At 39.3% G+C, this 12,134-nt stretch overlaps 1 protein-coding gene across 1 annotated transcript in view; it reads right to left on the bottom strand.

Moving 5' to 3' along the window:
- The window catches only part of LOC133616971 (teneurin-3), a 745,483-nt gene that overhangs the window by 728,299 nt on the left and 5,050 nt on the right, over positions 1-12,134 (bottom strand). The gene's annotated exons all lie outside the window — the stretch shown is intronic.

Here is a 12,134-nt window from a genome sequence, read left to right as displayed (position 1 = left end):
TTGGGAATGTCAGACTGAAAAGCATGGGGCCCCTGGGCCTTATTTTGCCCAGGTCTTATAAGGTGTAATTTACAACAAAATATGTTCAAACAGTAGCCTGCTTACAGCCAGATTAGAGTTTTCATGTGAAAATGATGTAAGATCTGGTTTGCAATCTTTTAAATTTAAAAAGCATTACATAAAGGTTACAAAAGACTTTGAGTTTTGTCTGATTACTCAATTTATTATCACAACCCAGGAGAGCTTCTCGCGATAATAGACGTGCTGACAAATATTATTATGAATATGAAGCATTAATTGCATTGGCGAAATAGTGACTTTTGTGTCCTTGGCTTGATCTGTTCTACACTGTTGAAATAAAATGTTGGCAAGACCCGAACGGCCGTCCCTGTGTGTCGCCGAAGTCTCCACAGCCTGTAGAAATGTGCGGACGTGAACCATGAAGTTGCCGTGAGGCAGCACACATTTAAATTAAACCTAAATTAAATTACCACTGATAGTCACACACACACACACTAGGTGTGGTGACATTGCCCTGCACATTTGACCCAATTCACCCCCTGGGAGGTGAGGGGAGCAGTGAGCAGCAACTCTTGAGACATCTCGACTTTGCCGTGGAAAAAGGTCGGCCGCCAGGTTTTTGTGCGTACTTTGCAGCTACGTTAAAGGGGTCATTTTATTATTTCCACATGTAAAAGACTTCCTTGTGGTCTACATAACATGTAATGGTGCTTCCTTGGTCAAAATGTTGCAAAGATTATGTTTTACAGACCCTCTTCTGAACGTCTCTTCAGGATATTGTCGTTTTGCGGGCGGTCTTATTTACGTGCCTCCACTTTGACAGCGTCTTCTCCCCGCCATCGTTGTTGTAGTTTCTCTACTGACGGATATAAGTTCCATCTACACGCTACTTTGTGTTGGAAATGGCAGGAGGATAGAGAAAAAGAAGGAGCTTATTGACTACAACGTCAGACTCGCGCCAAGCTCTTCGGGTAAAACATTACCATATATGGAGATATTGATTACGTCACCAATTGGAAACACGCCAAACGGCTTGTTCGGAGGAATAGTAGGAGGATACAATAGCTCACTACTAACAAGCGAGCGCTCCTCAATGAAAACAAACGCCATGGGTGGATCTACACCTGACATCCCCCGTAATGATACCAAACACAAGAGCGCATCTAGTCGATACTATAATGATTACATCGATATTTTTTATCGTCACAAAATCTTTTTTCCTTTTTTTAAAATGTATATTATGTTTAAAAACTCAGGAAATACGCCCCCCCCCCCCCCCCCCCCCTGGAAACATGAGGACTTTGAATATGACCAATGTATGATCCTGTAACTACTTGGTATCGGATTGATACCCAAATGTGTGGTATCATCCAAAACTAATGTAAAGTATCAAAGAAGAGAAGAGTAAGAGATTATTACATTTTAACAGAAGTGTAGATAGAACATGTTAAAACAGAAAATAAGCAGATACTAAAGCTGCAAGCAGCATTGGTCGGGCCCGCGTATTTGGCAGGTGCTAGTCCTAAGTGTCCCAATACTTTTGTCTACTTTTAGTCCGAATTGTCCCAATACTTTTGTTTAGTGTACCTACCTTGTCTGCATTGTGTGGGCACGCTGGTGCTTCATGCTTTTAAGCAGCCTTCTTGAAAAAAACAACAGCATCAGCGCAGCGGCTCTTTGAAGGGTCATAAAATCAAAACCGGAGCCGGTATTAAAACTCTTTCGATAACTTTTAATCAGAAGGGTTCAATCTCTCTCCTGTGTTAGTTTGAAGCCGAAACGACAAACACGCTCAGAGGAGATAATGTTTGAAGAAAGGTGACCGGTTTTTACAAAAATGTTGTGTTGAAGGGGGAATAGCAAACTTCCTGTAGATTTTTGCTGGGGATTGTCAATTTATGAAATGTAGGTCTAAGTGAGACCTACGAAGAGGTTTTTGTTTCATGTCTCTCCGACCTTCCCGGTGGGAGTTACGGGCAGTTTTGTCATTTTTTTTCTTCCGAAGTGCAGTTTTTTCTCCGTTTTATTCAAAAATTGCTCTAGAGCGCAATTTTTAAATTTGGGGTTAGGTTTTTTTATTAGATCGCAATTTTTGCCAGTCCTGATGTGTGCGTTCAGTTTGGTGAGTTTTGAAGCATGTTAAGAGGGTCAAATTACAGCTCAAAGAGGCAAAAGTGACTGTTTTTAGTACTTTTTTGTCTTGAAGGGGGAATTGCCAACTTCCTGTAGATTTTTTTCCCGAGGATATACAATTATGAAAACTAGGTCTAAGTCAGACCTACATAGTTTCATGTCTCTCCGACTTTCCTAGTGGGAGTTACAGGCAGTCTAGTTCTTTTTTTTTCTTCTAGGGGGCGCTAGAGCGCAATTTTGAGTTTTGTGGTTTGTTTTTTTTTTAAAAAAAAGGTAATTTTCGCAGGTCCTGATGTGTGGGTCAAATATGGTGAGTTTTGAAGCATGTTAAGTGGGTCAAATTACAGTTTTATGTGGCGGCGGAAGAAAAAAGAATAATAAAACCTCCCTGTGGGAGTCCTTATGCAATGGGCCATGCGGGCCCTAATTAACAGTAAATGAACATGGAGATTAATAATTCTTTTTCTACCGCTTGTCCTTAATAATAGGTGGATAAATGACACAATATGTTACGTCAGCAGACTAATTAGGAGTCTTTGTTTGTTTACTTACTACTAAAAGACAAGTTGTCTAGTATGTTCACTATTTTATTCAAGGACAACATTACAATAATAAATATATGTTTAATGTACCTTAAGATTTTTTGTTAAAATAAAGCCAATAATGCCATTTTTTGTGGTACCCTTTATTCTGAAAAGTCGTGACGGAGCCCGGGGCGAAAAGATGACGACATCAGTCACATTTGAAACAATCACGCCAACACCTTGCGTCTATTCCCCGGCCTTAATCAAGGTAAATGACGCTACAGCGGGCGGGCTAACAAGCCCCTTCATCCACCGTAATTCCGCTCCCAGGCCTCCAGTGGCCAAATCCCTTCTTCTTTTTTATTTTTTTTTTTTTTTGTCTTGGTTTTTGTCGCGGGTGGAGGAGGACGGAGGCCAGGATGACCTCAGTCACTTCGTGGCGATAAATCAATTCAAACAGACGCACTTCTCCTGGAAATCGGATCAGCGCTGGCGCGGAGCACTTAGGACGGGCGGCCGTGCTTCATGCGGGGGACTCAATAAAAAGGAAAGTGGAGCGGCACCCACGTCCAGACTTGACCGCGCCGGGTCCACAATCGCATCTGGAATCTGCGCACCGGTGCTAAAACAAGATCACGGCACTAAAGAGCGGCCTTGAGCGACAACGGCGACCATTTTTCTTTGTGCAAGGGGCTTGGCTGGGCGGGGGGCGGGTTCAAGGCACGGATTAAAGTGGGAGGAACCCTTTGAAAAGGCAACACCCCCCCCAGGGCAGCACCTAGCTGAATTGAGGCCCTGAACATAACATTATTTCACACTATGTGGGTGGATTTATTTTATACTCCATCCATCCATCCATCTTCTTCCGCTTATCCGAGGTCGGGTCGCGGGGGCAGCAGCCTAAGCAGGGAAACCCAGACTTCCCTCTCCCCAGCCACTTCGTCCAGCTCCTCCCGGGGGACCCCGAGGCGTTCCCAGGCCAGCCGGGAGACATAGTCTTCCCAACGTGTCCTGGGTCTTCCCCGCGGCCTCCTACCGGTCGGACGTGCCCTAAACACCTCCCTAGGGAGGCGTTCGGGTGGCATCCTGACCAGATGCCCGAACCACCTCATCTGGCTCCTCTCGATGTGGAGGAGCAGCGGCTTTACTTTGAGCTCCTCGCGGATGGCAGAGCTTCTCACCCTATCTCTAAGGGAGAGCCCCGCCACCCGGCGGAGGAAACTCATTTCGGCCGCTTGTACCCGTGATCTTGTCCTTTCGGTCATAACCCAAAGCTCATGACCATAGGTGAGGATGGGAACATAGATCGACCAGTAAATTGAGAGCTTTGCTTTCCGGCTCAGCTCCTTCTTCACCACAACGGATCGATACAGCGTCCGCATTACTGAAGACGCCGCACCGATCCGCCTGTCGATTTCACGATCCACTCTTCCCTCACTCGTGAACAAGACTCCGAGGTACTTGAACTCCTCCACTTGGGGCAAGATCTCCTCCCCAACTCGGAGATGGCACTCCACCCTTTTCCGGGCGAGAACCATGGACTCGGACTTGGAGGTGCTGATTCTCATCCCAGTCGCTTCACACTCGGCTGCGAACCGATCCAGTGAAAGCTGAAGATCCTGGCCAGATGAAGCCATCAGGACCACATCATCTGCAAAAAGCAGAGACCTAATCCTGCAGCCACCAAACCAGATCCCCTCAACGCCTTGACTGCGCCTAGAAATTCTGTCCATAAAAGTTATGAACAGAATCGGTGACAAAGGGCAGCCTTGGCGGAGTCCAACCCTCACTGGAAACGTGTCCGACTTACTACCGGCCATGCGGACCAAGCTCTGGCACTGATCATACAGGGAGCGGACTGCCACAATCAGACAGTCCGATACCCCGTACTCTCTGAGCACTCCCCACAGGACTTCCCGAGGGACACGGTCGAATGCCTTCTCCAAGTCTACAAAACACATGTAGACTGGTTGGGCAAACTCCCATGCACCCTCAAGGACCCTGCCGAGAGTATAGAGCTGGTCCACAGTTCCACGACCAGGACGAAAACCACACTGTTCCTCCTGAATCCGAGGTTCGACTATCCGGCGTAGCCTCCTCTCCAGTACACCTGAATAGACCTTACCGGGAAGGCTGAGGAGTGTGATCCCACGATAGTTAGAACACACCCTCCGGTTCCCCTTCTTAAAGAGAGGAACCACCACCCCGGTCTGCCAATCCAGTGGTACCGCCCCCGATGTCCACGCGATGCTGCAGAGTCTTGTCAACCAAGACTATTATACTATTTCACTCAAACTTGAATTTAACTTGGTGCATGTTACTTCTTATGCAAAATAACTAATGTAACTGTCAGGTTTAAACACCGAACTATCTATTAAACAAGACAAGAAGCAAGGAATCAAACAGAAACCAGATTCAATTTAGCTCATGAGGAGAGCGCGTGGACCTGCGCCCTCGCACAGTGTCACCCCACGCTCTGAGGAACAAGTTCCACGCCTCCCCATTTATTCGGGCATTCCCTGATTACATAGCTGCAGCTGCTTCTAAGGTGCTTGGAGCGGTGTCAGGTTTGCCCCCTCTCTGCTCGTAGATTTCGGGTCCTGATAAGGCCCTTCCTGTGGCTGTCCAGATCTGAGAAACCGACACCTCTACGGCGCATTCCATCGCACACAGTGGAGATTTACCAGCTGTCCGCCTTTTGCTTGATAAGATCAAAGACAGCTTTGTAAGCACCAGTGGGCAAACGATCTTCACGCAGGGCAACCTGAACTCAAAGAAAATAAATTGTGTGATAACTTATATACAATTATTCTGACAGTAACCTATTTTCCGGACTATAAGGCGCACTTAAAATCCTTTAAATTTTTTCTCAATTCTGATGATGCAAGGCAGTGCCTCTCAATGATTTTCTGTCATGATCCCCTCAGACGGACCCTCCGGACTTTAATGACTATTAAGAACACCCTATATGAAAATGATATGATAGCAGGAGAGAGAACGGCATCTAGAGAACCGTATTTTCCGGACTATAAGGCGCACTTAGAATCCCTTTTTTTTCGTCAACACTCGACAGTGCGCCTTATAACCCGGTGCGTCTAACATACAGAATAATTCTGTGACCGACCTCGAAGCAATTGCATTTGGTGCATGGTGAAATGGTAAGTGTGACCAGTAGATGGCAGTCACACATAAGAGATACGTGTAGACTGCCATATGACTCAAGTAAACAACGGCAACATTTTATATGTTCCATTGAAAATATAGAACATTACACACGGCGCTCAAAAATCTGTCAAAATGTTTTAGTACGACTTTGGTAAGCTATGAAGCCACACCAATTGATGGATTGTCGGCGCATTAAACATAGGAGTATTATTATGGTGTGTGTATAAGGTAAGACATTACCTGCCCTTTTTTTTTCCCGCAATATTACGCAAAAGCAACTTTTCTTACCTTCTGGTACCTGCTGATCTGTATTTGGGATCTGCATGAATCCTGAAAAATTGCGCGCATCCACCTTTGTAGTCCGTGCCGACACCGTAGTCGATAATTTTCTTCTTTTTCTCTATCTTCTTGTTATGGGACATTCATCCTCCGCTGTTGCCATTTCTAATATAAAGTAGTGTAAAGTTCTTACTTTTATCTGTCGGTAAACTCGCCATAAAAGCACTAAAACATACCGGTGTAGTGAGTTTACATTATTCACCCAAGGAACTTTAGTTATTAGAGAGTTCCGGTTGGCTGGTTTTTCACGGGACTTGATTGAAGTAAAGTCTGAATGTCATTAAAACAGTTAGCTCCATCTTTTGACACTTCTTCCACTCCCGTCCTTGCACGCTACACCGCTACAACAAAGATGACGGGTAGAAGACGCTGTCGAAGGTGAGCCACGTAAATAAGACCGCCCACAAAACGACTGTCAGAAAGCGACTTGAAAATGATGTGTAAAACATAATCTATGCAACATTTTGACCAACTAACCACCATCACATGTTATGTAGACCACAAGGAAGTCTTTTACATTGAGAAAGGATAATAATAATAATAATGTGGCTCCTTTAATACGGCCTAAAATCCGGTGTGCCTTATATCTGAAAAAAGCTCAAAAATAGACCATTCATCGGCAGTGCGCCCTATGGTCCGGAAAATACGGTAACCTACATGAAACGTACCAAGCCCAGTATTTACAGCTCAATAGATCAGTGCATTTACGCCGCACGCCAGGGGGATAGTGACAATGTTGAGGGAAACGTGCTTAATCCTTAACAGTGACGGAGCAGGAGGGGGCTAGGTATAAGTATGCAGTCATACCCTTGCGGTAAATGTTCATATGAAGCGCTGTGCCATTCATTCAGTTGCATTTTACCTGTGGCGCTTCATGCAAAAGAGGGCCCCTCACCCCACAAGTTGCGAGTGAGGATGGGTCTGGGGGTCGGCCCAAAGAACTCAAAGTTAAGTAATAATAATAATAATCAATTAAAATGTTTATTTTTGCAGCACTTTTTTTTATACACAAGCATGTTCAACACAAAGTGCTTTACACCAGTTTAAAACTGGAGAATACCAAACAATTTACCTCATCTAAAAAAATATATATAAAAAATAATTTAAAAATGTATAAGAATAAGGCAAAATATGATAACAAATTATTAAATAAAAGCATAAAATAGTAAAAAAAAAAATAATGGTACTAATAATAGCAATAAATAACATAAAAATGAAGAACCTAAAAAGACTTTAAAATGTTGAATAAAAGTCTTTATTTTTATTTATTTTTTTAAACATCAGGCTGTTCCTGTATTTGGTCACGCTAAAAGGCCAGTGCCAGAGGACCTCAGGATAATAATAATAATAATAATAGAACTTTAAAATCCGACCAGAAGCGAACGAGGAGCCACTGCAGGTGAACTGTGTTTCTTTAAGATGGTAAAAAACATTTTTTATGTCATGGGGCGGCATAGCTCGGTTGGTAGAAGTGCCCGTGCCAGCAACTTGAGGGTTCCAGGTTCGATTCCTGCTTCCGCCATCCTCGTCACTGCCGTTGTGTCCTTGGGCAAGACACTTTTACCCACCTGCTCCCAGTGCTACCCACACTGGTTCAAATATCGGGCTTCACTATGTAAATCGCTTTGAGTCACTAGAGAAAAAGCGCTATATAAATAGAATTCACTTCACTTCGTGACTTTAGCTTGGACATTTTAGCAGAATTCTCCCACCATCGAAGTAAAAATATCCTCTCAAGCAAAACATATTTTTAGCAAAAACACCACAAGTACATCAACAACGTTGGCATAGCACACCCGTCGCATTATTGTAAATTTCGCGATTAATCACAATTTAAAAGTTTCATTCATCTAATTTAGGAAATTCTTCGTTTGACCTGCACAAATTTTTTCAACAATTTTGCATAATTACTAATTACTGTATATTGAATGAAACTGGCTCGTTTAAGAGACTGTTCAAACTACACGAAAAGACACTTGGTTCCACCCCCCCTTTCTTCACAAGGATTATAAATCATTTGTCAATAAAATGGGAATATAACAAGATTCTACTAGTCTGCATCCTAATGACAGCAGACCTTGTACAGTAAGTGATGTTTTATAATGTTTGTTGGCTCTCATTAGTTAGAAGTGAGTAGATATCAGTGATGTAGTGGGGAAAAAAAGTGATTGTTGGGATGCGTTTTTTAAATGAATGCACTGCGTATGCTTAAAATGAGCAAAGTACATAAATATTAAATGCTATCATAAATGTGCTTACAACGTGTATATAAAACCCTAATGAAAATCTAATTTAAAACACTTGTACGCACGTACAACACTTAAAACCTTTTTTATCAGTATGTGGAATTAAATGATAGAATGGTTTAAGTAAATAAATCCAACAAAGCAGCAATTTGATTCACTTTAAGAGGCTGTTCAAACTCTTTTTCACAAGGATTACAAGTAATTTGTCAATAAAATGGGAATGTAACAAGATTCTACCAGTGACGGCAGACCTTGTACAGTAAGTGATGTTTTATAATGTTTGTTGGCTCTCATTGTGAGTAGATATCAGTGATGTAGTGGGAAAAAAAGGGAATGTTGGGATGCGTTTTTGAAAGTAGTGCACTGCGTATGCTTAAAATGAGCAAAGTACATAAATATTAAATGCTATCATAACACTTAAAACCTTTAGTATATCAGTATGTGAAATTAAATGATGGAATGGATTAAGCAAAGAAATCCAACAAAGTTGCATCTCATTGTACATACATACATATCACAAGGTGACATATAGTTATTATAGCAGGAAATGTTGCAACACATTCACTCAATGACAACTTTCTACCATAAAATAAGAGTACTGGAAAATGTACAAGTGTACAGTTAAATGACAAAATTACTAAAAAAAAAAAAAATCAATATTTATATATTTTATAGGAGAAATATAACCTTAGAGGAAAATCTAATTTAAAACATTTGTACGCACGTACAACACTTAAAACATTTAGCATATCAGTATGTGGAATTAAATTAAGGAATGGATTAAGCAAATAAATCCAACAAAGCAGCAATATGATTCACTTTAAGAGGCTGTTCAAACTCTTCTTCACAAGGATTATAAGTCATTTGTCAATAAAATGGGAATATAACAAGATTCTACTAGTATGCATCCTAATGACAGCAGACATTGTACAGTAAGTGATGTTTTATAATGTTTGTTTGCTCTCATTGTGAGTAGATAACAGTGATGTAGCGGGAAAAAAAGTGAATGTTGGGATGCGTTTTTGAAAGTAGTAGTAGTATGCTTAAAATGAGCAAAGTACATAAATATTAAATGCTATCATAACACTTAAATCCTTTAGTATATCAGTATGTGATATTAAATGATGGAATGGATTAAGCAAAGAAATCCAACAAAGTTACATCTCATTGTACATACATACATATCACAAGGTGACATATAGTTATTATAGCAGGAAATGTTGCAACACATTCACTCAATGACAACTTTCTACCATAAATTAAGACTACTGGAAAATGTACAAGTGTACAGTTAATTGACAAAATTACTAAAAAAAAAAATCAGTATTTATATATTTTATTGGAGAAATATAACCTTAGAGGAAAATCTAATTTAAAACATTTGTACGCACGTACAACACTTAAAACATTTAGCATATCAGTATGTGGAATTAAATTAAGGAATGGATTAAGCAAATAAATCCAACAAAGCAGCAATATGATTCACTTTAAGAGACTGTTTAAACTCTTCTTCACAAGGATTATAAGTAATTTTCCAATTAAATGGGAATACAACAAGATTCTACTAGTATGCATCCTAATGACAGCAGACATTGTACAGTAAGTGATGTTTTATAATGTTTGTTTGCTCTCATTGTGAGTAGATATCAGTGATGTAGTGGGGGAAAAAAGCGAATGTCGGTATGCGTTTTTGAAAGTAATGCACTGTGTATGCTTAAAATGAGCAAAGTACATAAATATTAAATGCTATCATAACACTTAAAACCTTTAGTATATCAGTATGTGATATTAAATGATGGAATGGATTAAGTAAAGACATCCAACAAAGCAGCAATATGATTCACTTTAAGAGACTGTTCAAATTACATCTCATTGTACATACATCCAGGTACGAGGTGACATATAGTTATTATAGCAGCAAATGTTGCAACACATTCACTCAATGACAACTTTCTACTGTAAAATAAGAGCACTGGAAAATGTACAAGTGTACAGTTAAATGACAAAATTACTAAAAAAAAATCAATATTTATATATTTTATTGGAGAAATATAACCTTAGAGGAAAATCTAATTTAAAACATTTGTACGCACGTACAACACTTAAAACATTTAGCATATCAGTATGTGGAATTAAATTAAGGAATGGATTAAGCAAATAAATCCAACAAAGCAGCAATATGATTCACTTTAAGAGACTGTTTAAACTCTTCTTCACAAGGATTATAAGTAATTTTCCAATTAAATGGGAATATAACAATATTCTACTAGTATCCATCCTAATGACAGCAGACCTTGTACAGTAAGGGATGTTTTATAATGTTTGTTGGCTCTCATTGTGAATAGATATCAGTGATGTAGTGGGAAAAAAAGCTAAGGCCGGGATGTGTTTTTGAAAGTAATGCACTGTGTATGCTTAAAATGAGCAAAGTACGTAAATATTAAATGCTATCATAACACTTAAAACCTTTAGTATATCAGCATGTGGAATTAAATTATGGAATGTATTAGGCAAAGAAATCCAACAAAGCAGCAATATGATTCACTTTAAGAGACCGTTCAAATTACATCTCAGTGTGCATACATCCAGGTACGAGGTGACATATAGTTATTATAGCAGGAAATGTTGCAACACATTCACTCAATGACAACTTTCTACTGTAAAATAAGAGCACTGGAAAATGTACAAGTGTACAGTTAAATGACAAAATTACTAAAAAAAAAAAAAATCAATATTTATATATTTTATAGGAGAAATATAACCTTAGAGGAAAATCTAATTTAAAACATTTGTACGCGCGTACAACACTTAAAACCTTGAGCATATCAGTATGTGGAATTAAATGATGGAATGGATTAGGCAAATAAATCCAACAAAGCAGCAACATGATTCACTTTAAGAGACTGTTCAAACTACAAGTGTTCACAAAGAATTATGATGAACATCTTGAACCCTTTTTTCTCTTTTTTTTAAGATTATGTATGTATTTGATATTTGTTTACTTACTATGGTATATTTTTTATGTATTATTTATTTATTCACTGTTAATATTGCTATGGTAAGCAAAGGGGTCGGATTAATAACAATAATAATAATACTACTAATAATAATACATTGTATTTGCTATAGCGCTTTTCAGGGTAATTAAAGATGCTATACAGGATAAAAATTTGAATATAAAAGCAGAACATAGTAATAATACATAATAACACTGGACATTACGGACGGGATATTACAAGGCACAGAATTAAATAAGCTCTGCTTCTTCCTCCTCCTTTTCGGACGCGCTGTAATGAAACAATTGGAAATATCTGTTGAAATAAACTGAAATAATAAATTGAATATTTTGTGTAAAAACATATTTATTATTTACCTGCATGGGATTAAATAAGTGTAAACTTCTTCTCACTCCTTTTCAAATATGTAAAAAAATAGAAATAAAAATAAATAAATAAAAAGAAAGTCCATTGCACATTTTATTTTATTTTTTCGTTTTTTATTCTCCATTGTTTTCATTTTGTTATAATGGCTGTTAAGGCTATATATAGCAATGTATTGGACCAGGCTTGCTCTTGTTTGTTTTTTTTTGCATATTTGAAATAAAAATATATCAAATCAAATAAAAAAATAAGCATTTATTCTCTATATATTTATTTTGTTCCCTAAAATAGGACTTTTAGTGGCATTTAAGCACATGAGCGCGCCC

The sequence above is a fragment of the Nerophis lumbriciformis genome, linkage group LG16 (genome assembly GCF_033978685.3).
Source record: "Nerophis lumbriciformis linkage group LG16, RoL_Nlum_v2.1, whole genome shotgun sequence".
Taxonomy (NCBI): domain Eukaryota; kingdom Metazoa; phylum Chordata; class Actinopteri; order Syngnathiformes; family Syngnathidae; genus Nerophis; species Nerophis lumbriciformis.
The sequence above is the reverse complement of the archived record's forward strand: the minus strand, read 5'-3'. Positions and strand labels throughout refer to the sequence as shown.